The sequence below is a fragment of the Callithrix jacchus genome, chromosome 10 (genome assembly GCF_049354715.1).
Source record: "Callithrix jacchus isolate 240 chromosome 10, calJac240_pri, whole genome shotgun sequence".
In the NCBI taxonomy this organism is placed as follows: domain Eukaryota; kingdom Metazoa; phylum Chordata; class Mammalia; order Primates; family Cebidae; genus Callithrix; species Callithrix jacchus.
This window is the reverse complement of record NC_133511.1, coordinates 80767694-80793886: the sequence shown is the minus strand read 5'-3', so window position 1 is coordinate 80793886 and position 26193 is coordinate 80767694. Positions and strand designations below refer to the sequence as shown.

Sequence of the window (26193 nt, the reverse complement as noted above, 5' to 3'; positions counted from 1 at the left end):
ACTGGAAATCGCCCTTGTCCCAGATTTCCCCCTAATTAGGCTTTTCCTTGTGCTAGGAATCCCATCATAAGAACCTCCAGACATCAAGTGCACCATCTTCTGATTATTATGTGTTTTGTGGTTTGTAATTATTGTTCACTGGTACTTCTGTAATATTAGTATGAAAATGGCAGAGGAGCAAAATCCTAACAAGCAAACATTCAGTGTGCTAACCTGTGAAGCTTCCACTGAGCTTGTATGTTGGAAGAAGGGAAAGAGAAGGTATCCAGTGATGCCCTATAGGACGTAACCCTAAAGAGTGATGCCCACAGGTGACGAGTGGGAGGTGAAGGGAGAAAAGGCATCTACACTAGAAGGTCTATCTCTACGTAAGTCAAGGCTTGCTTGTTCATCAGTTGTCCTGGGTTCAGATGTGCATCATTGCTGACATGAGTTTAGGAAATAATTCCAGCTTCCTCTTCATGCCTAACTGTGTCCTCCGGCTACCCTGACTGATATCCAGCCAACTGAATATCAGAACTGTTTTACATAGTAGCCATAGCACATAGCCCAGTAGGTATACAATTGGCAAATGCTCCTTCATACAACAAATACTAATAGTATCTGTCCCATATACTTGCTGTGAAGATTAAATAATATCATGTATCTTAAGAGCCTGTAACCTAGTGAGTGCCAAGTGTATGGAGGATGTTACACTGGATTATTAATTCTTTACTTCTACCCCATAATAGTTTTATATATCTAAGCCCTTCACTACATGACTTTTCAATGTCTTTTTCTTGGAGTACCGTGTGGTGATGCTCATGGTTAACATTGAGCGTGGCCATACAACTTGCTTGGTCAATGGAATGTGAGTGGATGTAACATATGGCATGTCGGAAAGGTTTTAAATGTGCTTGAATGGTTTCTTCTGACCTCTTGGAGCTTCCTCCCTCTGCCATGAGAAGAATATGCCCCAAATGGCCATTGTTTCTTCAGCCTGGATACAGAAATGGAAACACATGGAGCATTCTGACTTCAGCCTGGCCAAGTCAGCCCAGCTGAGATTGATCAGCAAGAAAAATAACTGTCGTTGTGAGCTACTGAGATTTTTGTGGTGGTTTGTGATGCATTATTTCTGCAATGGTTGACTTCCATTATTATTATTGTTGTTGCTGCTGTTGTTGTTATATCTACTCTACAGAACATTATAGCGCTTCAGACTATAGCGCTTCAGAACAGAAGGGAGTTCAGAATACTATAGAAACAACTTAAACTCACACAATGTCATATTTCATTTTACATATAGAAAAATTGATATCCAGAGATCTGAAATTAATCGCTCAGAGTTTCAAAGCTTATCCACATACAGAATAGCAACTAGCTTATGCCTCATGAGTTGAGTGTCCACATATCTCAGTTTGCCCAGAACAGTTGTTAATAGTTCCCACTTTCTCTCAAAGTGGTCTTGATTTGAACAGTAAGCTATATGATTACCTTATTCACCGGCTAACTTTCAGAAAAATTAGTTTGGAAGTTGTCTGTAAGATTATTTCAGTTGTAAATAAATGAAAATCCAACTCAAACTGTGTTAATAATAAAAGTGATCTATGAGCTCATGAGATACGGTGGGAACACCCAACATTTTATCTATTTTGACCTCTTTGGTCCACATATCACTGTGGCAAAGTAAAATTAGCAGTAGTTGGCTTCTTTATCCACACCCTGTGCTGCACCCCTTCTCATATGTAAGGCAGATGCACCTGACAGCAATAACTCAAGCATACCCTGAGAACAACCTCATGGTCTAATAAGAATATGTGTTCAGGGTTCCAAGCTGATAAATCCAGTTCACTCCTTATCTAGAAAGGACATTCCAACCCCCACCCATTCCTTGGAGTTCAGGGAATCGAGGTGCTTTGTTTTGGGTCAAATAGGGGTTGCTAGCTAAGGTTTGGTAGGTGGAAATTGCTAGTTGAAAATGCTATATAACCTGCATACTTTTTACTAATAGAAGAAGTTTTTCTGCCCAGCTCCCCTCTCTTGGACGGCCCTGTATGTTAGTCTCCAAAACACTCTATGTGGAGTTCGCTTGTTCCGGTCTCCTCTTCAGCCTCTTGGACACAGTGCCATCACTACTGGAGTAAGCAGGGGTCTAGCATAACATCATGCATATTCCAGAAGACAGAAAACAATGTCTCTGAAAACCCTCTTAGAGGAAGAGCCCAGAGTCTCCCAGCAAACAAATCCTTGTGTTTCTTGACCCAATTTCACTTACATGCCTATTCCTATAACCAAAATATAAAATAGAGTCACACTAGGAAAGTGAGATGTCCTTCTTCTAAATCAGGTGCTTTCCAAAATGCAATCCCACAGGGCAGTTTTGCCAGGAGTCCCTATCACCCTTGAACAACATGAGTATGAACAGCACAGGTCCACTTATACCTGGGATTTTTTCAACCAATCCAAACACAGATTGAAACTACAGTGTTCTCAGGATGTGAAACCTGCGTATACAGAGGGCAGACTTTTTGTATACTTGGGTTTCGGGCTCCGGAAACTAAGTATTTGTGGATTTCAGTATACACAGGGATTTCTGAAACCAATCCTCCACGTAAACCAAGGGAGGACTGTACTTGCCATCTGGGTGTACGAACAGCATGAGCCAAGGCATTCAATCATCTTGGTTTGAATTCCACCTCTACCATTTACCATGTAATCAAGTGTGTTTGCTTGACCTCTCTCTGATTTGCACATGTAAATTAAGGGACAAGAATGCCTAATTTTTAGTGTTTTGAAATAATAAAAACATAAAGCATTTAAATTACCTAGCACAATGATAAGCAAATACATGCTCACTTTCCTTTTTTTTTTTTGCACTTAATTTGTTTAGAGACAGAACCAGAACAAAGGAATTGCAATAGCCTGAGGCACTGATCTTTACCAAAGGCAAGATCCTGTTGGTTGAGTCTATGAGAGACCACTAGGGTATGCTTCCCCCTGGGCCCTGCTAGAAATAAGCTAACAAATATATGATGTTTGCCTAAACTCTTTCTGGATTTGTTCGCAACCACTGTCAGATTCTTCCCTTAGTGTGTTAATGATGTCACAGTCTTCTATTAGATCAGTCTCTTTCAGAGACCACACTTTGGTTTTAGCAGATGCCTAGTTTTGAATATAATATGTGAGGTTATTCATTTTATCCTAAAGGAATACTAAAGTACTTCATTTCCTATGCTTCCTCTTGATGGAGAAGGTCAAAGGAATTTAAGGATGTGAAATCCTTACGTAAAAATCAAAAAAGCTATGCAGAAAAAGGTAGCATTAAATATGCATTGCTAGAGGGCTACAATTTCATGAATCCCAAATCAGACAAGCTTCCCTGCTCTCAGCCTTAGCACTCTCCACAAACAAACCCTGCAGTCAAGCCTTGCATGGCATCAAAAAAAACTTTATTTTGAAATAAATTTAGATTTACAGAGAGTTGCAAAGATATTACAGAGTTCCCATATACCCTTCACCATGGTCCTTTATCAAAACTAAGAAATTAACACTGGTACAGAGTAATATTAACAAACTACAGAATTTATTAAGATTTCACCAGTTTTTCCACTTACGTCCTTTTTCTTTCCAGTATGTCATGTTGCAATTTAGTTGTCACATCTCCTTAGTCTCCCCTGAGTCTTTAACAGCTTCTCAGTCTTTCCTTATTTTTCATTACCTTGACACTTTGGAATACACTGGTCAGTATTTTTTAGACTGTCCCCAAATTTGAGTGATGTTTTCTCATGACTAAATTGAGGTTAGAGATCTTGGGAAAGAATGTCCCAGAAGTGAGGTGTCTTTCTTAGTTCCTTATATAGAAAAGTTTACAACGTTTACTAATATTGATCACTGGTGATGTTAATCTTGATCACTTGGTTAAGGCAGCATCTACCAGGCTTTCCTGTTACCAAAATTACTATTTTTCCCTTTCCATATTCTGTTTGTCACATGAGAGTCAGTAAGTAAATGCAGCCCACATTTAAAGACACTTAAGTACTTCCTTACTTTCTGGCACTATAAGATGCTCGAAATTTATTTTGTATTCTCCCTGCCCCAGCCTTAGAGTCATCCATTTATTCAAGGATTCCTGCTTCCTTTTATTGAAGAATAATATACAATATATAAATATAAAATTATTTAAGATCTGGATGCTAAGTAGGCTGCATCTTTTGAAAACAGACAAAGAACACAACTTTTATTATAGCTTAATGTCAAAGAACAGAGCTTAAATCAAAGAACACAGCTATTATTATAGCTTTGTAATTAATTCCCTAACTTTTTTACTCTTGACCTTCTCCTGAGAAGATCTAACCCTGAATCTCCCCACAACATCCCTTTATTCACTCACTCACCCACACATTCATTCAACATCATTTATTTAGCTATCATATATCAAGTACTCTTGTGCTTGGCATTGAGATGGCACTGCCACCTACATAGTCTAGATGCATGTTGTCTGAAGTTATGGCTCTGCCAAGACCTAACAGATAGGAATTAGTCAGGCAAAGGGAAAAGGGGAGGCAGCTAAGGTAAAAGAATGGAAAATAAACATATGTCCCCAGAGCCTGTGCCCAGAGGGACATTTAGAAAACTCAGAATAGGCCGGGTGCGGTGGCTCACGCCTATAATCCCAGCACTTTGGGAGGCTGAGGCGGGTGGATCACAAGGTCAAGAGATCGAGACCATCCTGGTCAACAAGATGAAACCTCGTCTCTACTAAAAACACAAAAATTGGCTGGGCATGGTGCTGCACGCTTGTAGTCCCAGCTACTCGGGAGGCTGAGGCAGGAGAATTGCTTGAATCCGGGAGCGGAGGTTGCGGTAAGCCGAGATCACGCCATTGCACTCCAGCCTGGGCAACAAGAGTGAAACTCCGTCTCAAAAAAAAAAAAAGAAAAGAAAACTCAGAATAGTTGCTATTTAATTATGTTATAAATTAGAGACTGTCTTTTTGTATTTGAGAGTAGCCTCACTCCCCAACCAGTTGCACTCACTCTGAAAGAATTGAAATTTTTATAATTGCTAGCCACTGATAACACTGCATGAAAGAAACTAATGGTCCAAAAAATAAAACACCAAAACCAATGAGAAAGACATTCCTGAATAACTTCCTGTAATTCAAATGAACAAATATATTTAGAACAACTACTCTGTGCTGGGGACAGAGAAGCCAACAAGAAAGACAAGGCCCTGTCCTCAAGCAGCTTTAATCTGTTGTGATAAGCATTATAGACAGGAAATGCATAGAGGTGTGAGGCATACAGCAAGGGGATTTAACTATCTTGGGGGTGAGAGAAGCGTTCTAGAGGAAGTGGCACCAATGTTGAGGCTTGAAGGAGGAAAAGGAGCTAATAAAGAGAAGAAACCAAGATCTAGTCATCTTTTGACCAGCTTAAACCTTTAAAAAATGCATCTATTATCATAGGTCTATAATTAACTCCCTAATCCCTTTATCCACTCCTATTTTTCTCTCCAAACAAGCTCCTATCCTGACTCTCTCCAATATCCCTTTATTCATTCATTCATTCAACCTTATTGAGAAGACAGGAAGGAAAAGCATTCAACTGGAGAAAATAGCCTGTGGAAAGGTCAGGATACAAAAGAGAGCATAACGTGCTCAAGAAACTGAAGGAAATGCTCTATGTCTACAGAGAAGAGAGCAAGAGAAAGCAAGGCAAGAAATTAGGCTGGAGATATAGGAAAACACTAGGTCTCATTGCTCCTTAAAAGTCAGTGGAGCATTTTGAACTTTATTCCCAGGGTAATGGGGAACCATGGATAGCTGTTAAATCCATGATCAGACCAAACAACCTAGCTGCAATGGGGAGAATGGAAGGGCAGAAATGAAGATGTTAGACCTCTGTAAGGCTTCCACAAGTCTTAGTTTCCCTTCCGCCTCACAGAATTGGAGTAAGGATTCAACAAGGGAACACATACAAAATCCCTAACACAAAGTTTGGCACACGGCAGGCAATGAGAAAACATTAGTGCCTTGGTCAGTCCAATAATTCTGATTCTTTTTTTATCTACTCTCATTTTTTTTAATTCCCTGACCATATTTTGGAAAGCAAATTACTATTTGTATTAGTCCATTTTTGCCTTGCTATTTATTACCTGAAACTTGCGGTTAATATATAAAGAAAAGAGGTTTAATTAGCTCACAGTTCTGTAGGCTGTACAGGAAGCATAGCAGCTTCTGCTTCTGGGAAGGCCTTAGGAAGCCTCCAATTATGGCAACAGGCAAAAGGGAACTGAGGCATCTCACATGGTAAGAGCAGGAGCAAGAGAGAGGGGGAGGAGGTGCTAAAGGCTTTTAAACAACTAGATCTCATAAGAACTCACTCACTGTCACGACAACACTACCAAGGCAAATGGTGTTAAACCATTCATGAGGAACTGCCCCCATGATCCAATGATCTAATCACCTCCCACCAGGTCCTACCACCAACAATGGGTATTACAATTCAACATAATTCAGGGATACATATCTAAATCATATCAGCATTTAAACCTTTTGCTGTGATTACAACTGATAACTGTGGTAGAGACAGTGAACAAATATGAGTAAGACCCAGGCCTTTCTGTAAGACATATTTACAACAAGCCATAACATGACATGATATAAACCACACAATGACATGAGTTAAAGGTCTCAGAGGGCAAGGACAGCATTCTTTACCTCTCTGTCCTTAATGTCAGGCAAAATATTTGGCACAGAGGGCTCAACACAGGCTTGTCAACCACGCAAATGCATGCTCTTGGAGCTCAAACGGAGGAGCAGGAAGACTGATGCACTGAAAGTTTAATACCTTGAGATTTTAATAAGGCTAATTGAAGACTGTGGCTTTCTGTCTGTTTCATTGATTATGGGTTTGGGGATAATTGTTAGCATGCTCCCTGTTTTGTCTTTTATTTTTCATGAAAGTTTCTTCACAGTGATTAATCTCAAGTTGAAACTTTCCTATTATGAAACATAATATGACAACATCAAATTAATACTGAGATGCTTGCTTTGATAATATTATAAATAATTAATTATCAATGGTATTTCCATCTGAGTTACAAATTCAATGTAGCAAATTTTATTCTCTATTACTGCTTTTTCCCACCACCTATCTCCACCCTGGCCACTTAACCTAACACTTAGCTGACGTGTGTTTAGAAAATCAGAATACTTTTACCCTTACCTCCAGCAATGCACCAGTGAACTGTTAAGAGAGTCCTAAAGTATTGGGTAAAGTAAATGACTGTAGGGCCATACCCAACACTGTTCCTCTCTATTAACATATAGGGTTGTCCCAGTTACTATGATAATGTATTTTATTTTAGGAATGAGGTAAGTAACCATGTTGTCTGTGGAACACTTAGCATTATTGTGAAAAAGTTAAACGTTAAAGTTTTTTATTTTTGTTTATGGTTCTTCAGATTCTTTTGGCTATTTGTTTTTGAGTCAGGGTCTCACTCCGTCACCCATGCTGGAGTACAGTGGTGTGATCATAGCTCACTACAGCCTCAACCTTCTGGGCTCAAGCAATACTCTCACTTCAACCTCTGAAGTAGCTGGGACTGCAGGCATGTGCCACCATGCCTGGCTAATTTTTTTAGATATATTTTTTTTAGAGACAAGGTCTTACCATGTTTCCCAGGCTGGTTTCAAACTCCTGGCCTCAAGCGATCCTTTCACCTTAGCCTCCCAAACTGCTGGGATTACAGGCATGAGCCACCACACCTAAAGTACTTCAGATTCTTATGGTAAATGGCCTTGATCAAATTGCTTACTTTTTCTTAAAGAGTTTTACTACCACAGACTAAATTCAGGGCTGCCTGGCATCAAACGCATTGGAGTGAGTAGCTCCATGTGAGATGGCTGTCATGTACAAATACGATCATCCAGACAGGGCAAATCCATATCTAATATTTCCAGATGTCCCTTAGGGTATCTTTTTCCTTTTTAAAGAACACACAAAAAGTTAATTCTTATACTTTATAGGTCATCTGTACTATTTTGGTGCACTTGAAAAGCATTTTTGTTATAAAACCTATACTCAAATTAAGAAATTGAAAAATACAGATAATATAGAAAAGGAAATATAATTTCCTATTTCCCAATTCAATTTCACATTCCCATACCCCAGAAGTATCAGTATTCATCTCCTTCCAGAAATCTTTCTCCTTATACAACTACATAAATGAAATATCTATTACATATTTTACAAGTGGGATCTTCCTACACACATCATTTTGCATTTTTCCCCATAAAATGTAGGTCAGTACATTTACATTTTTGTCTTCTTTTTAGTGCCTGTATAGCATTCCTTATATAGATATATCATATATTTTTTACCTATTAGTGATCACTTAGATTGTTTCCTTTTTCATTTCCTTCTTTGTCTTTTTCTTGATATTAAAAATAGGACTGTAATGAACAGCCATCTACATATATTTTTCAAACTTAAGCAAATGTACCCATTGCTATGGTTTGAATGTTTATGTTCCCTCCAAAATTTATATTGCAACTAAATCCCCAGTGCAAGCATTAAGAGATGGGATTTTTAGGAACTGATTAGGCCAGGAGGGCTTTGCCCTCATAAATGGATTCATGCCTTATAAAAGAGCTGGCTTAAGAGCACAAGTTTATCCCTTCCCCCCTTCCATCAAGTGAGGACACAGTTTGTCCCATCTGGAAGATGCAGCAACAAGGTGTCATCTTGGAAGCAGAGAGCAACCCTCACCAAATACCAAACATGCAGGTGCCTTGATCTTGGACTTTCCAACCTGCAGAACTGTGATAATTAAATTCCTATTGTTTTAAAGTTACCCAGTCTGTGGTAGTTTGTTATAGCTGCACAAAAAGATTAACATACCCACTATATAAATTTTAACCAGGAATCCTAGCACTGCTCTGAATAACATTCTGCAGTTGAATTGGATGTCCAGTTACTCCATCCTAATACCCCATGCAGTAATTAAAGAAATGCTGACATGTGGTATGAATGTATACATGTTCTAGAAAATTAGGCAATGTTCAGGTAATCTTTTGCTACATAACATACCACTCTGCAACTTAGTGGTATAAAACAAAAGCAATCATTCATTTGGCTCAGAAATCTGCAATTTGAACAGGGCTTGGTGCAGAACGCTTGTATCTGGGTTGTCTAAGAGCCAGAAAATTCATTTCCAAGATGGCTCATTCAACTGGTTGGTCCTGGTGATCAGTTGGGAGGTCAGCTGCAGTGGAGGGCTAGGAGCCTTGGTTTCCTACTGAACCAGTCTCTCCATATGGCTTGGGCTTCCTCATGGAATGATACTTGGATTCCAAGGGAAAGAATTCTGAAAGACAGAGCTAGGTAGAAGCTATATTGTCTTTAGTGTCCTAGCCTCAGAAGTCTCGTAGTGCATTAATTGAGCTAATCACAAAGGTCCATGCAAGTTTAAGAGAAGATAACATAAACTCAGTCTCTTGATGGGAATTTGTCAAGATTCTCAAAAAGCATACAGTATGGGAAATATTATTGCAGCCACTACTGGAAAAATACAATCTGCCACAGCCAAAAGATACCTTCTTCAATTCAGATAGATAGATCTCAATATAATGATATTATTGATTTTTTTAAAACAATGATATTCACATTTTATTGTTTTCCTTTTTCCTGATTCTGAAAAAAATATTTTATCAGAACTATACATTTTTTCCTACGGATGGAATCGTGAGGCTAATCCCTACAATGACTAAAAGCTGTGGTAGTTGCATGATCACAAACATTTCTTTTTATTTATTCATTTATTTAAGAGACAAGGTGCATCTTGCTCTGTCACCCAGGCTGGAGTGCAGCAGCCTCAGGTGATCCAATACTTTCTCCCACCTCAACCTCCCGAGTAGCTGGAACTACAAGTGCTGATCACCAAATCAGGTTAAATATATATATAGTAAAGACAGGGGTCTCACTATGTTGACCAGGCTGGTCTCGAACTCCTGGCCTCAAACAATCTCCTGCCTCAGTCTCCCAAAGCACTGGGGTTACAGGCATGAGGCACTACACCTTGCCAACATTTCTTCAATGGATGAGAAATAATTCATTTTGTTTGCCCACTTGTCTTCATTTAGCATAGCACCTAGTGGCTATCAGCTATTGTTATTGTTTCAGTATGACATGCTGTATCTTCATTTTACTAATCATAAAATATAGATGTGAAAAAGTGAAGCAAATTTCCTAAAATCACATTTAATAGTACAACTGGCATTTGAACTTTGGATCCTGAGGACTAGACCTTTGTTCTAAGCCTAAGGTGGTACTGTTAATTAAACTTCTTTCAAAAGCATTAGGTCAGGAACTTTATTTTATCAAGCTTATTTGTTGGAAAATCCTTAGCTATTGTTCAATCCAAGTGAGCTATGACATCTTCCCAGGAAACTACATTGTAGGATCTTTCTTGCTAGTGATGTGGGTTACATTAAGATTTGCATTTGAATATTAATATGCCTGTTCTTCTATGTGAGAGAATGCTCAAACTAATGTACCAAAGCAGGATCTAAAGATCCACATGTGAAGAAATTAAATGTTGTGTTGCTTCTTCTCCACTATTTTCCAATCCCAATTTCATGGTTCCATAAAGTAATATACTCTGATTAAATGCCATATTAAGGGAGTTAGTAAACAAAAGGAACTGCAGAAATTTTGCCAGTAGGTAAAAGAAACCACAGAGAGCTTCCTACAGAAAGTTGACCTTAACCAATGAGATGAAGGAAAGGAAGGATGTGACTTAAGGACTGACATTTAGTGCTATTTCCCAAAAGCGGTTGTGCATCAGAATCACCTGGTAAATATTTAATACTCAGACCTGACCCCTGGTGATTCAGTTGGCATAGGATGGAGCCTGGGGATATGTCTTTACAAATACCCAGATGGTGCAGATGGAATAAGCCTTCAAACTTTTTTTGGAACACATAGGTTTAGGGCACAATTCAAGAGAGATTTTTATAGTTCAGTCCTTAGCATTAAAAAAATATTTATGTCATTGTCTATTCTCATCAGATTTTTTCCTGGCTTTCTTTTTGGAATACCTACAAAGTTATGACTGTTCCTTAATAGAAGCCAAGATTCTGATTCATTCTTTTGCAATTATCATATTAGGTTATTGTAATCTTTTGTGCTGAATCAGTTGAAATGCTATTTTCATGTTCTCACTGAAATTTAAAAATGGAATCAGACTCCTAGAGCATGCAATTATGGGCTACTTGATACATTAACAGTTTACATATCCGTTAAGCATCAAAGTTTATTGCCACTGAACTACGCAAGTAGTGTTTCGTTGAACCTTCATTTTTAGTACAGAAATTACTAACTTCTTGAATCAGCTTACTTTTTTTCAATATTTGTGACAACTACAAAAACTTAATGGATATTCTAGCGACATGCCAAATGAATGATTTCTCTAAAGAGTGAACTGTTACTATCTGTTATTCCAAAGTACTAGAAGTCTCTATCAGGTTCTTAGCCCATTCCTTCTCCAATCCTATAGTGCACTAAGCAAGGTCCCCCACAGCTGTATTGAGGATTTTCATATTAGGCTACTGATATTCTTCAATCTCAGTAGAAACTGATTTATTATTTAATACTTTTTTGAGCATATGTTATATTCCTTATTTTCCAGAAGGTCAGCTAGAACATATAGTATAAGTATATTCCAAGCACTAGAAATACAAAGATGAACAAGACAGTATTTCTGTTTTAACGGTATTTACTGCCTGATGTGAAAGAAAAGAGATAATTATATAATCTGGTATAGTAATTGTATCAGGTAGGGTTCCACCAGAGAAACAGAACCAGTAGAATAAATAAAATTAAACTATATATGCATATATATTATTTTATTTAGATAATTTTAGAATATTTTATTTATTCTATGGGTTATGTCATACATATATGTGTATATGTGTATATGTTTATATGTATATATAGACATAAATGGATATATCCATATATAGAGATATAAAGAGATTTACTTTATTGTAAAGAAATTGACTTACAGAATTGTGAGGGCTGCCCTGGCAAATCCAAAATCCATAGAACAGGCCATCAGGAGGAGAAAGCTGGAAACTCTCAGGCAAGTACTAAAACTATAGTTCACAGGTGAAATTTTTTTTTTTTTTGAGATGGAGTTTCACTCTTGTTACCCAGGCTGGAGTGCAATGGCGCAATCTCGGCTCACCGCAACCTCCGCCTCCTGGGTTCAAGCAATTCTCCTGCCTCAGCCTCCCGAGTAGCTGTGACTACAGGCACGTGCCACCATGCCCAGCTAATTTTTGTATTTTTAGTAGAGATGGGGTTTCACCATGTTGACCAGGATGGTCTCGATCTCTTGACCTCGTGATCCACCCGCCTTGGCCTCCCAAAGTGCTGGGATTACAGGCATAAGCCACCACTCCCGGCCCACAGGTGAAATTTCTTCTTCTTCAGGGAAACTTCAGTTCTGCTTTTAAAGCCTTTTAACTATAGTCAGCCCTCCACGTCCATGGGTTCCATATCTGTCCATTCAACCAACAGCAGATTGAAAATATTTGGGAAAAATATTGCAGCTCTACTGAACATGTACAGACTTTTTTCCCTGTCATTATTCCCTACACAATAGAGTATAACAACTATTTACATAGCATTTACACTGTATTAGACATTATAAGTAACCTAGAGATTATTTAAATATAAATATTAATATACCTGTTGTTCTATGGGATTATATGCATAGATTATATGCAAACACCATCCCTTTTATATCAAGGAACTGAGCATTTATGGATTTTAATATTCACTGGGGGTCCCAGAACTAATTTTCCATGGATATCAAGGAATGGCTGTACTTGAATCAAGCCCACCAGCTAATGGATAATAGTCTCTTTTACACAGTCAACTGATTATAAATACTTTCACAGAAAGATCTAAAATGATTGATAGATTCGATGCTATCCCCATCAAGCTCCATCGGCTTTCTTCACAGAATTAGAAAAAACTACTTTAAATTTCATATGGAACCAAAAAAGAGCCCATATAGCCAAGGCAATCCTAAGCAAAAAGAACAAAGCTGGAGGCGTCACACTACCTGACTTCAAACTATACTACAAGGCTACAGTAACGAAAACACCATGGTACTGGTACCAAAACAGATATATAGACCAATGAAAGAGAACCGAGGCCTCAGAAATAACACCACACATCTACAACCATCTGATCTTTGACAAACCTGGTAAAAACAAGCAATGGGGAATGGATTTTCTATTTAATAAGGTATTGGGAAAACCGGCTAGCCATACACAGAAAACTGAAACTGGACCCCTCCTTATATCTTATACAAAAATTAGCTCAAGATGGATTAAAGATTTAAACATAAGACCTAACACCATAAAAACCCTAGAAGAAAACCTAGGCAATACCATTCAGGACATAGGCATGGGCAAAGACTTCATAACTAAAACACCAAAAGCAATGGCAACAAAATCCAGAAGTGACAAAAGGGATCTAATTAAAGAGCTTATGCACAGCAAAAGAAACTATCATCAGAGTGAGCAGGCAACCTACAAAATGGAAGAAAAATTTTCCAATCTATCCATCTGACAAAGGGCTATAAAGAACTTAAACACATTTATCTATAAATAATTTAAACACATTTACAAGAAAAAAACAACCCCAGCAAAAAGTGGGTGAAGGATATGAAGAGACACTTTTCAAAAGAAGACATTTATGCAGCCAAAAAATATATGAAAAAAAGGTCATCCTCACTGGTCATTACAGAAATGCAAATCAAAACCACAATGAGATACCATCTCATGCCAGTTAGAATGGCAATCATTAAAACATCAAGAAACAACAGATACTGGAGATGATGTGGAGAAATAGGAGTGCTTTTTTGGTAGGAGTGTAAAGCAGTTAAATCATTGTGGAAGACAGTGTGGCCGATTCCTTAAGGATCTTGAAATAGAAATACCATTTGATGCAGCAATCCCATTACTGGGTATATACCCAAAGAATTACAAATCATTCTACTATAAAGTCATATGCACAAATAAGTTTATTGCAGCATTGTTCACAATAACAAAGACTTGGAACCAACCCAAATGCCCATCAATGATAGACTGGATAAAGAAAATGTGGCACATTTACACCATGGAATACTATGCAGCTGTTAAAAAAAAAAAAAGATTAGTTCATGTCCTTTGCGGGGACATGGATGAAGCTGGAAACCATCATTCTCAGCAAACTAACACAAGAACAGAAAACCAACACCACATGTTCTCACTTGTAAGTGGGAGTTGCACAATGAGAACACATGGACACAGGGAGAGGAACATCACACACTGGGATAGGTTAGGAGGTGGGAGGCTAGGGGACGGATAGCATTAGGAGAAACGACTAATGTAGATGACACGTTGATGGGTACAGCAAACCACCATGGCACATGTATACCTAAGTAACAAACCTGCATATTCTGCACATGTTCCCCAGAATTTAAAGTAAAAAAAAAAAAAGAAAAGAAACAGACCAGATGAGACAAAAGCAAAACAAACAGAAGGTAGAAGACAAACTCAACTATATCAGAAATTATATTAAATGTATAAGGATTAAGCACTTCAATTAAAGATGAAAATGGTCAGACTGTCTAAAAAATGCTAACTATATGCTGTTTGCAAATATGAAAGTTACAAAATGGGAAAAGATATACTATAAAAACACTAACATAATACACATAGTGTAGCTATATAGTATCAGATAAGTAGACTTTAATATACATAGTATTACTAGTGATAAAGGACATTTTAAATCTGAAAGTAGATCAAGTCAACAGTGACAAAAAAATCCTAAATTTTAAATACACCTAATAGCATAGTTTCAAAATATATACAACGGTAATAAAGAATTCAAAGGAAAACTTGACAAATTTATGTAACTGTATAATTTATATCTCTCAATAGCTGATAGAAAAATCAGTCAAAAATACAGTGTATATGAGATTTTAACAACACAATTAAGCATCTTGACCCACTCGGCCTTTATACAAGGTTACATGCAACAACTCCAGAATATACAATCTTTGAAGGATACATGGAATATTTACCAAAATAGATCATATGCTAACCATAAACCAATTCTCAATAAATTTCCAAGAATTGGAATCACTGAGAGTATTTATCTAACCATGGTGAAAATAAATTTAAGATCAATAATAGAAAAATATTTGGAAATTTAGCAGTATATACCTAAATAAACCATGTATCGAAGAAACAATCATAAAGAAAATAAAATATATTTTCAACTGAAAATTAAAATATGACATCAAAATTTGTGAGCTGTAGTTAAAAACCATTAATTTTTAAAAGTTATTATAGCTTTAAATATATATATTTGAAAAAATGAAAGGTTGAGAATCAGTTACCTCAGCCACCATCTCAAGAAACTAGAAAAAAGGACACAAATCCAAAAAAAGGAGAATAATAAAATAATAACAATAGAAATTAACGAAATAGTATAGAGAAAACCAACAAAGCCAATAGCTGGTTCTTTCAGAAGATTAATACTATTTGCAATCCCCTAGCAAGACTGAGCAACATAAAAGAGAAAATACATATTATCAGTATCCAGAATAAAAAGTGATATACCACTAGAGATTCTAAAAACATTAAAAGATAATAAGAGAATATTATGAATATTTTGTGCCAATAATTTTGACAATTTTAATAAAATGTGTAAGTTTCTTATATAAGACAAGCTACCAAAATTTACACAAGAGGAAATGGAAAATCTGAATAGTCCTGTATCTGAACATGTAACTTAAATCCCTCTCACAAAGGAAGCTCCAAGAAGGAAGAAATATAACTAATCAAACAGAAACTTTTTCAGAGAAAAAAGAAAGAAAAAAACTTTTCCCAATGTATCTAATGAAACTAGTAGAAACCCACAAAAAAGTTATAAGGACAACACTAGGAAGGCAAAGTACAAACAAATATATGTCATAAATATAGCTGTAGTAATCCTAAACATCAAGAAAAGTAAATAAAAAATCATCAATGTGGAAAAAATGATGATCATGACCAAATGGTGTTTATTTAAGGAATATAATATTGGTTTTACCTCCAAAAATCAATGTATTCTCCACAATAACGGAATAAAAGAGAAATACCATATGATCATCTAAATAGATTTTTTAAAAGCATTTGATATAACTTAAGAATCTTCTTAATACAAACTCTCAGAAAACTAGAATGAAGAGTTCATTCTTATTATGAAAAAAGATACATATTGAAAATCCCACTGTTAATATCATAATAAAGGCCTTTGCTCCTGAGTTTATAAACACAATGAGGATGTTCACTATCCTCAATCAGTTCTTTTCAATATCACTCTGGATTTCAACAAATGTTTTGAAGGAATTTCAACATCAATAAAGCCTAAATGTTTTACTTAGCTTCCTGTGAATTTGGTTATTCAGAAATAAGAAACATTTCCATGAGTTCTATTTCAGTTTTCTTTTTTAGAAACTAATTCATCCTGTGAAGGTCTTAGCTTTTATCTGGACAGTCTTTGTTGCCATCTGCTGGTGATCAGCTGCTCTACCTGAGATCTACCCTCCACCTTAGAAAGGAAAGGAATGGAGAGAACCAGCCGTCAGAAACTGATCTGACTGAAAGGGAAGGAGAAAGTGTAAGAAAGAGCAAGCCTAAAACCTCCTAACACGTTAGGGCACCTACTGTATTCCAGCCCCCATGCTAGGTCTTCACACACTCACTAACTAGAAGGCAGTAGAAATACTACTTAAGAAAATGGAGCCTGGAGCCAAATTACCTGGATTTTAAAGCTCAGCTTTACTATTTACTAGTTTATGACTTGTAACAAATTATTTAACCTTACTTGTTTTAGTTTCCTCACAGATTGTTGTGAGGATCAAAATCATCAGTCAACTATTTACAACAGTAACCAGCACATAGTCAACACTAAACAAAGTACATGTATTTCACAATTATTCCATCTAATGAAAGCTATTGTTGCATCTTGTGGATCAGGACCTAATATAAAAAAGATTTGCATAAAATCATACTTTGGAAAACAGGCTGGCAGTTTCTTAGAAAGTTAAGTATAGACTTATGACATCAGCAATCCCATTTCTAGGTATATGCCCAAGAAAACCAAAAACACATGTTCACCCAAAAACTTATACATGAATGTTCATGTATAAGCGCATTATTCTCATAGTACACTAGCCAAAAACTGGAAACACCTCAAATGTCCATCAACTGATAAATGGATGTACAAAATGTGATATTGCTATATAATGAAATATTATTCAGCCTTAAAAAGGACTAAAGTACTAATACATTCTACTATATGGACAAACCTTGAAAACATAATGCAACGTAAAAGAATCCAGGCACAAATGGCCACACATTATATAATTCTATTTATATGAAAGTTCCAGAAAGTAGATTAGTGACTGGCTAATTAAAAAATCATGTTTATGTAAAAAAAAACTGTATTAAAATATTTTGGTATGTTTACTCATAATTGTCCAAAATTGAAAGCAATAAATATTTACTTCAAAAGGTGATTGGATAAGCAAACTCTCATATATCCACACAATAGTGTACTATTTGTCAATAAAAAGGAATGAGCTACTGATACATGTAAGAATGTGAATCTTCAACGCATTTTGCTAAGTGAAGGAAGCCAGACCCAAAAGACTACATATTGTATAACTCTATTCATATGACATTATGGAAAAGGCAAAACTATAGAGACAGAAAACAAAACAGTTGTTTCCATGGGTTGGGGAAGTATAGAATGTTTAACTGCAAAAGGGACACACAAGAGAATTTTAGACTATTACACCACCCTGGGTTGGTAAATACGTAACTATTCATATATCAAAACCCCTTAGAACTGCATATCACAAAGTGTGAACTTGAATGTAAGCAAGTTTTTAAAAATCAACTAGGATGTTGAAGGATCCTAGATTAAACCACAGACAGTGAAAAATGAATCTAACTCTGTTACAAATTGATAACATAAGCTCACTGAAGTGGGCGGGGAAAAAACTGACCTGAGTAACTTTGGAAATTGTAATGCTAAAAACAAAAATAATTATACATTAACACTGTGCTCTAATTCAAAAGTCTTTCATAGAAGAGAAACTTATTACAAATAGGTTACAATTGTTAAAATGGTTACAAATAGGTTAACAATTCTGAAAGTGCTTTACAGTTATGTTAGGGAATAAGCAAATAAATGGTAGATAATGGTAGCTAGGTTTCTCAATGTCATAGAAGGAAGTTACAAATAAGCAAGTGGGGAAGGCTACAATGAATCCTGTGCTACTGGATTAAGACTGAAGACATGAGTATGAATTTATGTTTAGTTGAAGATTAGATAGACAGATGATAGATAGATAGATAGATAGATAGATAGATAGATAGATAGATGATAGAATTACCAATATGTGTACATCTGCACATCAATATATATATATATATATATATTCCCTGAAATGTATGCTGAGAGGGTCAACAATAACACCTTAAAAGCAATGAACATATAACATTCAAAAATGGAAAACAAGCTCTTGGAGAAATAGCTGATTCCACGGCCAATGCAGGGAAAATACAGCATGAGCCTGGAGCATCTTGCAGTGCCAGAAAACATGGAAGTCCTCAAGAAGATGCAGGCATGTCCAAAGGGCACCAGGTCTTAACCTAAAAAAGCTCCCAATGGCCAAAGCTAGATCAATTTGAGTAGTAAAATAAGCAATGTAGTACTGGATCATAACTTAAATTATAAAACAAATGAATCCATACTGACATAGAGAAATTATTTAATAAATTAAAAATTCTTACAGAATTACAAATAATATATGTAAATGTCATCTTCCTAGAGTGTCCAACTGCTTAGGTCTGAAGGTGCCTGTACTGTCATCTTTTTTATGGCTGAATAGTATTTCACTGCATATATTTATTGCATTTTCTTTATCCAGTCACAGACAAAAGGAGACTAAAAAGACACGTTAGTTTCCAATGCAATGTGGTACCCTGAACTGGATTTGATACAGAAAGAAGACATTAGCAAAACAAACTAATGAAATTTGAATAATGTCCAGATTTTAGTTCATAGAAACATACCAACACTAATCCCCTAGTTTTGACTAATGTAACTTGATTATGTAAGATGTTAACACTAGGCCAAAGTATGTAAACAGTACACAAGAACTCTGTAGTAATTTGCTGTGATTCTAAAATTATTCCAGAATTAAAAGTTTATTTTTAAAAAGGTAGGATACATAGAAGGAACCAGAATGAGCGTGTACAGCTTTCAGATCAAGAAGATACTTTGCAACATTAAAAAGAATGTAATATGCATATTTTCTGTGGAAAGTTTTCCAATGTATAGCATAATGCTTGCCTTACAAATCAAAAGAAGTGGCAAGCTCAGTTTCACTACAGTCTGGGAGAAGAGAATGAATAGTGTAATCAAGGATCATGTTCCACAGTTTGAACGACCAATTTTTTTAAATTTGTATAAAGTTAAGGGGTATAAGTGAAATTTTGTTACATGGATATATTGCATAGTGGTGAAGTCTGGGCTTTTAATATAATTATCATTCAAATAGTGTACATTACACTTATTAAGTAACTTCTCATCCCTCACTCCTCTCCCGCCCTTCTGGGTCTCCAATATCTATTTTTCCATACTCTATGTCCATGTGTACATATTATTTAGCTCCCACTTGTAAGTAAGAACATCAGTGTTTGACTTTCTGTTTCTGAGTTGTTTTACTTAAGAAAAAGGCCTCCAGTTCCATCTCTGTTGCTGAAAGGGACATGATTTTTTTTTGGCTGAATAGTATGGTTTTTATGGCTGAATAGTATTTCACTGTGTATATTTATTACATTTTCTTTATCCAGTCATCTGTTGATGGATACTTAGTTTGATATCACATCTTTGCTTTTGTGAATATTACTGTGATAAACTTACACATGCATGTTTTTTTTTTGATATAATGATTTCTTTTCTCTTGGGTGGATACCAAGTTTTTGGATTGCTAGATCAAATAGTAGTTCTATTTTTAGTTCTTTGAGAAATTTCCATGCAGTTTTCCATAGAGGTTGTAATAATTTACATTCCCACCAATAGTGTATAAGTATTGCCTTTCCTCCACATCCTTGCTAACATCTGTTATTTTTTTTCTTTTTAATAATAGTCATTATGACCGGTATGATGTCTCATTGTAATCTTAATTTGCATTTCTCTGATGATTAATGATGTTTGGCATTTTTTCATATGCTTGTTGGCCATCTGCATGTCTTCTTTTTAAATTTTTATATTTTTATATTTTAATTTTTATGTGTACATATAATATGTTCTTCTTTTGAAAAATGTCTATTCCTGGTACTCTGCTCACTATTTAATGAGTTGTAGCTGTTATTGAGTTGTTTTGAGTTCCCCATAAATTCTATTTTTCCCATCAGATGAGATTACAAATATTTCCTCTCTTTTTTACAGATTGTCCATTCACTCTTATTTCTTTTGCTATACAGAAGCTTTTTGTTTACTTAAGTTCCATTTGTCTTTTTTTCTTTTGTTGCTTGTGCTTTTAGGGCTTAGTCTTGAATTATTTGCCTAGACCAATGTCCAGAAGAGTTTTCTCTAGGTTTTCTTCTAGCATTTTTATAGCTTCAGGTCTAATGTTTAAGTCTTTAACACATCTTGAATTTCAATTTTTAATGATCTGTGTTTTAAATTTAGATGGATGAACTCAGCACCACAGAGAAAAGTTAGCCTTGCCCACTCCTTTCCCATCAACTAACACAGCGTAACTTACATCCAGGGGGACTCAGCACATAGGCCCCTCCCCTGTTTCACTCATGCCAGTCACTTTCTTCCTAGAGTGTCCAACTGCTTAGCTCTGAAGGTCCCTGTACTGTCATCCAATGGCCTGCCAATTGATGAGTTACACAGATGACAACATTGCAGACTGTCTTCTGGGCAGTGATGCTGATGCAAGGTGGAGAAACACAAGAAGACCTGTCAGAGAGACTGGTTGTAGGAGCCTGCCCCATAGGACCATGATAGTAATGTAAAAGAAAGGATGATGAGTCTCTAAGGTTAGGAGAGGTCAAAGAAGAGGAGCCTAACCCCTGGGACCTTCATAAAAAGAACTAATGTCTGAGTTGCATTGCTTAACCAATTAAGTGTTGCTCCTAAACAAAGTTATCAAAAAAAAAAAAGAGGATTACAGGGGTAACTGGAGGAAATTATCATGCCAACCTTTGCTAGGAGTCTTCCAAAGAATGTTACAGAAAACCCAGAATCCAGTGAGATTCCTGGTTCCTACCTATCAGGCATATGCTGAAATCCTGCTATTCCCATCCAAAAATTACAGTTTCTTCAATGCCAGCAAAGGGTTAATGACAAAGGCTGGAAGAATTACAGTGAAAGTGAGAATTACTCCCAGGCCCACTATGTGGCATGTAGGGAGTCTCTAGAAGCTATACCCCCAAGGACAGGCATCAAACACACTTCCATGAGAAAATTAAAAGTCCCCAAACTTTTATGATGAAGCCCAGAAAAAAAGGTTGTGGCATCCTCTTTCAGAAATGCTTACCTGCTCCTCAGCACACCAGTTGTTGCTGCTTGAGCTGGTTCACAGGAACCATCTGCCAAGTTTGGGATTGAGTCACCCTGGGCTAACATTGCTTCTAAGTCTAATCATAGCCTCAAGGCTGGGATGTGGGCCAGAGCAGTGACCACCATGGCTCAGGGCCTTTTAGATATAGTTACATTAGACAAATGACCAGAAATGAGGGATGTGCCTACCAGTAGTCAGGAGCTGCCCTCACACTCTCTAATATCTATCCTTACTGTGAATGCCACTCTCTCTTATCCCACCCTGAAGTCCCTGATATTCTATAACACAAGCAAATTCTCCAATACCAGCCTAAAGAGCAATCAGAGAGGAACCATATAGTGGGGAGGCAAAAGTGAAGAATCAAGCCCAGTCTAGGCAACATAGCAAGACTCCAAGAAGCAAGAAACAAAATCAGAAGAATTGAATGGGGTTCAGATGTTATCCTGGTACACCACATTGGGGGTGGTCCCTCTGCAAACCGCTGGCTATGTCCCTTTTCTTGACAGACATTTCAGCTGTGAAGTCAATGCCAGAGAACATGTGAGTTGTTCTGCGAGTGCTCAGATGACCACACTTCTTAGATCTGGGGCTGTCAGGCCCAGGGAAAGAACATGCTAGACAGTACCATACACCAGGGGTTGTCCCTGTGAGCAGTCACTCAGAAGGCTTAATCAGGCAGGGGGCATGTCAAGTGGGAGCACGAGGGGCAGGCAGGAGAGGAGCTCACACATCCTCCATTAGGAGAGCTGAGAAGTGCAGTGGGCAAGGGCAACACAGAAAGGCCTAGGTGGGAAGGGGTGACTTTTTCTGGCATTCCACATGCTGTTCAGTCCTTCATGCTTTACAGGGGGGCTCTCAAAGTGAATGCAGGTGCAACACATGCCTCTGCCCAGGTACTGCTGGGGCCAGGCCAGAGGCTGGTCTCTGTTCAGGCTCAAGGTGCACAGGGATGTGGATCTGGGGAAGGGTGCTCTCCCTGGCCTCCTGACAACATGCACATCTCTGCAGATACCACACATCTAAAGGTTCAAACCTACCTCAGACATGGCTCTACTTGTCCCCACCCTCTGCAAGGGCCTCACCTTCACCTTGCAAATGTGAAATGAAGGCTCCTTGCAGGTGTAAAAGAATATCATATGCAGATTAATGAGGTGGAACCAAATTTCTAAAATCTCCTGATACATACCAGGCCTATCTCTGGCTTCACCCATACCAGTCTTAACCCATCCAATGCTGAGGGGTCTCCCAGTACTGCAAGAGCAATTCCCACAGTGAGTGATTCCATACCTCCTATTTCACTTTCTAACAGCTTTCAGAAATGGAGGTTTTTATTGTATCTAACCATAGTCCTCCCAGCTGCACTGGGACCTCTGTCTCCCCTGAAGCCTGAGAAAAGCTAGGCCCCAAGTCCTCCTGAAAAAATCAGCTTGCTGGACCCCTTGCCAGTGTGTCCTCTCCTACCTCTTGGGATCTGCCTTCTTGGTATGCTACAGGAGAGAAGGCCTTGTGCTGGGTGCTTGGGAAGCCTCACCTGGAGTCTTCTGTCTCCTGCTCCTGCTCCAGCTCACTGGTCTTCATCCGCACACAGTCCTGCACCAGTGCAGCCAGTGGGAGACACGCTTCCTCCTCACTGAGTGTGGCCAATCTGAACTGCTAGCTCCAGGGCTGACCTGTGGAGGAGAGGCAAACTCAACAGGCTGTGAGTCCCTGTCTGCCCCTCCCCAGGATAAGCAGCCAGGCTTCCTCGTCTCTGTTTCTTCCCCTGGTGATGTGACTACTGTGACTCTCAGGGGATAGGGCATGAGGTCAGGGTCCACCTGTGGGCACTGATTAACCAGGAGCCACGCATGACTTCAGAGCCACAGAGCTGTCTGGTCCCAGGGACAGTGGGAACGGAGAGGCCCCTGGCTCCAAGCTGTCTCACCTGAATGGTGCTGCCTGGAGGCTACCCACCTGGCATAGGACCAAGACTGTGAGCCAGGAAGCGAGAGAACTTCTGGGAGCCTTTGATAGCTCTCTGTAACAAGAAAAATGATCCCACCATTAGGTACAACCAGTCAATCCCCAGCTGGGGTCACTGTCACAGCCTTTTCCAGTCATTTGAGGTACCTGATATATTAGGGTCACCCTCTAGTGAGGGGGACCAAGCCAGCTTCAGCTAAGTTTTTGGCATGTTCACACCTGGAGCTAAAGGCAAAAGCATGGTACCTATTCCTGCACAGAGCTTCTGCTCTGAATACCTGCTTTCTTCCCTACCATGCCCACCAGCCTAGATCCTTCTTCCCATCTATCCTGGACTGTTTAGAGGATATCTTGGGCTCCCCCCATTTCCCATAGCTTTTCCAAAGGCACTTCCTAACTAGGAGTCCCCAAGCCTCCTCAGGTTTCGGGCCCCATTTTCAAGTCTTTCCATTTCTTCACACCTCCCCATGAAATATCTCTCCATGCACCCTTCCCCAGGGCCTAGAACAACATGTACGGCTGCGGGTGGGGGATTCAGTTGCCCCTCCTGCAGTCTGCCTTGCCTTTGTTCTTCACAGGAATTTAAATCTCCAGGATCCACACAGCTCTGTGTTTGTTCAGGGGGCTCTCTAGAGTGTCTCCTAGAATTCTTCATGTATTTTGGGGCCCTTCTCAAGAAGTTAGTGTGGCAGAAAGGCTATAGGCCAAGTTTCCTGTGCTGCTTGTTTCTGTGTAACCTCAAGCAATTAACTAGACACTCTCTAGACCTCATCACCCCAATGGGGTGTCTTCAAGTTTGAAGGCATTCATGAATGTAAATGGTTTGGAAGCTTGACAGCTCAGGGAGAGATGTCCAGGCCTGAGTGTGTTGAGGTTTCGCTTGGGGTTGAAGGGCCTTAGCCCCATCCTGTGGGTCTAGACTACCAGGAAGGCTCTCTGCCCAATATGGCTGAAGAAGGACTCACTGCCCCCTTAGGTACTGAGAGAGCTGGGGTTTTCTTTCCCAGGGCAAGGTTGTTATTTCAATAGTCCAGAGAAACACACACACACTCGCTTCCTCTGCACGTTCCTAGTCCCAAGGACATTTAACGACAGGTACAGAGCCCAAGGCTCTTGCTTGCAGTCAGCTCCTGCCACCCGTAGGGACTGAGTTCTGCAGCTTCACCTGAACGTAGATGTGGGTGCTTCGCCCATTCCTCGAAGGCCAGACCCCTGGACAAACCCATCTCCTTGTGATCACCTGCTGCCCTACCCTGATTTAGGGACTGTTCCCCAAGGGGCACACACACCACTGCAGTGTTGGACTCAGCTCAGGTTGCCACCAAAGTAGGCCTCTCCACGCAAGGTATGCCATGGCACCATGACCGCCCCCAGCAGGGAGCTCGCCTCGGAGAGAGGTGCCTAGCAGCTGAAAGGAGAGGGAGGATTAGGAATAAGGGCCCACTAAAAGAATGACTGGAACCGAATTTACCCTTTGAGAGACTGACAGCCGTTGAAACAGCGCCTCCAGATCAAAGGGGAGAGTCCAGGGGAGATGCAGACGACCGGCTGGGCTAAGGGAAAGATCAGACAGGCCCACAGTGGGCGGACTCGGACCCCCGCGGGTTCTCCAGCAGTGGTACCACTGAGACTGGGGCTCTGAACAGGACAGCAACCTCCAGAAGGCTCACCCAGTGGGGAGTGAAGCCCTTTGCGGTGCCCCTTCCCAGAATAACAAGCCACCTCTCATTGCTGCCTCCAACAAGCCCGCTCCACCCCAACGCGCGCGGGCGCGCACACACAAACACGCACGCACTCACGCACGCACGCACACGCCTTCCTGCCCATCCATCAGAGCGAGGGCAGCCCCTCTGGAGACCGTTTGCACAGCGGCCTTGCGCCGAGGAGCTCTGTTTGTGGAGATGCTCTGTGCCTGCCGGTCCAGGACAGTTCACCTGCTGCCGACTACCTGAGGTAAAAGCCCGGACGCACCGCAGCCCATCCTGCAGCGCCCTCCAACGGAACACAAGGGGCTCTGCAGGCCCGAAGGTTACCAGGTGTTTGTACTCAGCTAAGGATATGCTCTCATCCGATGCTAACGAACTCACCCCTGCGTAAGGTGTTCGAAATGCGCGGCTCTGGGGTGAGCGGGGGCTCGCCGCCTCCCAACCATCTCCTCGCTAACTCGCGGACTGTGACTGCCAGAAGCACCCTCACGAAGGATCCGCACACATGCCACCAACGGACGCAGTCTTGGTTGGCATTCTCGTCTCGGACACACTGACCATCATTCCGTACACACTTGCCCTCCCTGCAAGTGAAACTTCTTTCCAAAATGGACGCTTTGCAGGCATCGGGCCCCGGAGCCTAGCGTAGGTCCAGAGGCACAGCAAGCCCCGCCGCCTGCCGAACCTAGCTACCGCGATCTAGAAGAAGACCGGCCACCTGGCCAGGCCGAAGGATTCGGCCTGGTATATTAGGTCCTGACACCCGCGGCCGTGGAGCCCCTGGACCTGTGCACCTGGGTGGCGGGTTTGCCCCGGTGTCCTCCGGTCCCCTGACCGCCGC

General features: G+C 39.4%; 1 long non-coding RNA gene across 2 annotated transcripts; it reads right to left on the bottom strand.

Annotated features, from left to right (window-relative positions):
- Positions 1 to 3409: 3409 nt before the first annotated feature.
- On the bottom strand, positions 3410 to 26193 carry LOC144578132 (uncharacterized). 2 transcript variants are annotated; one of them, XR_013523319.1, is made up of 6 exons: positions 25734 to 26193; positions 25118 to 25199; positions 23638 to 23701; positions 23216 to 23354; positions 22722 to 22796; positions 19286 to 22199 (listed from the first exon to the last, which is right to left on the bottom strand). It is a non-coding gene; the product is annotated as an uncharacterized LOC144578132 (long non-coding RNA). The 2 variants fall into 2 exon arrangements; XR_013523320.1 differs by lacking the exons at positions 19286 to 22199; positions 22722 to 22796 and adding an exon at positions 3410 to 4901.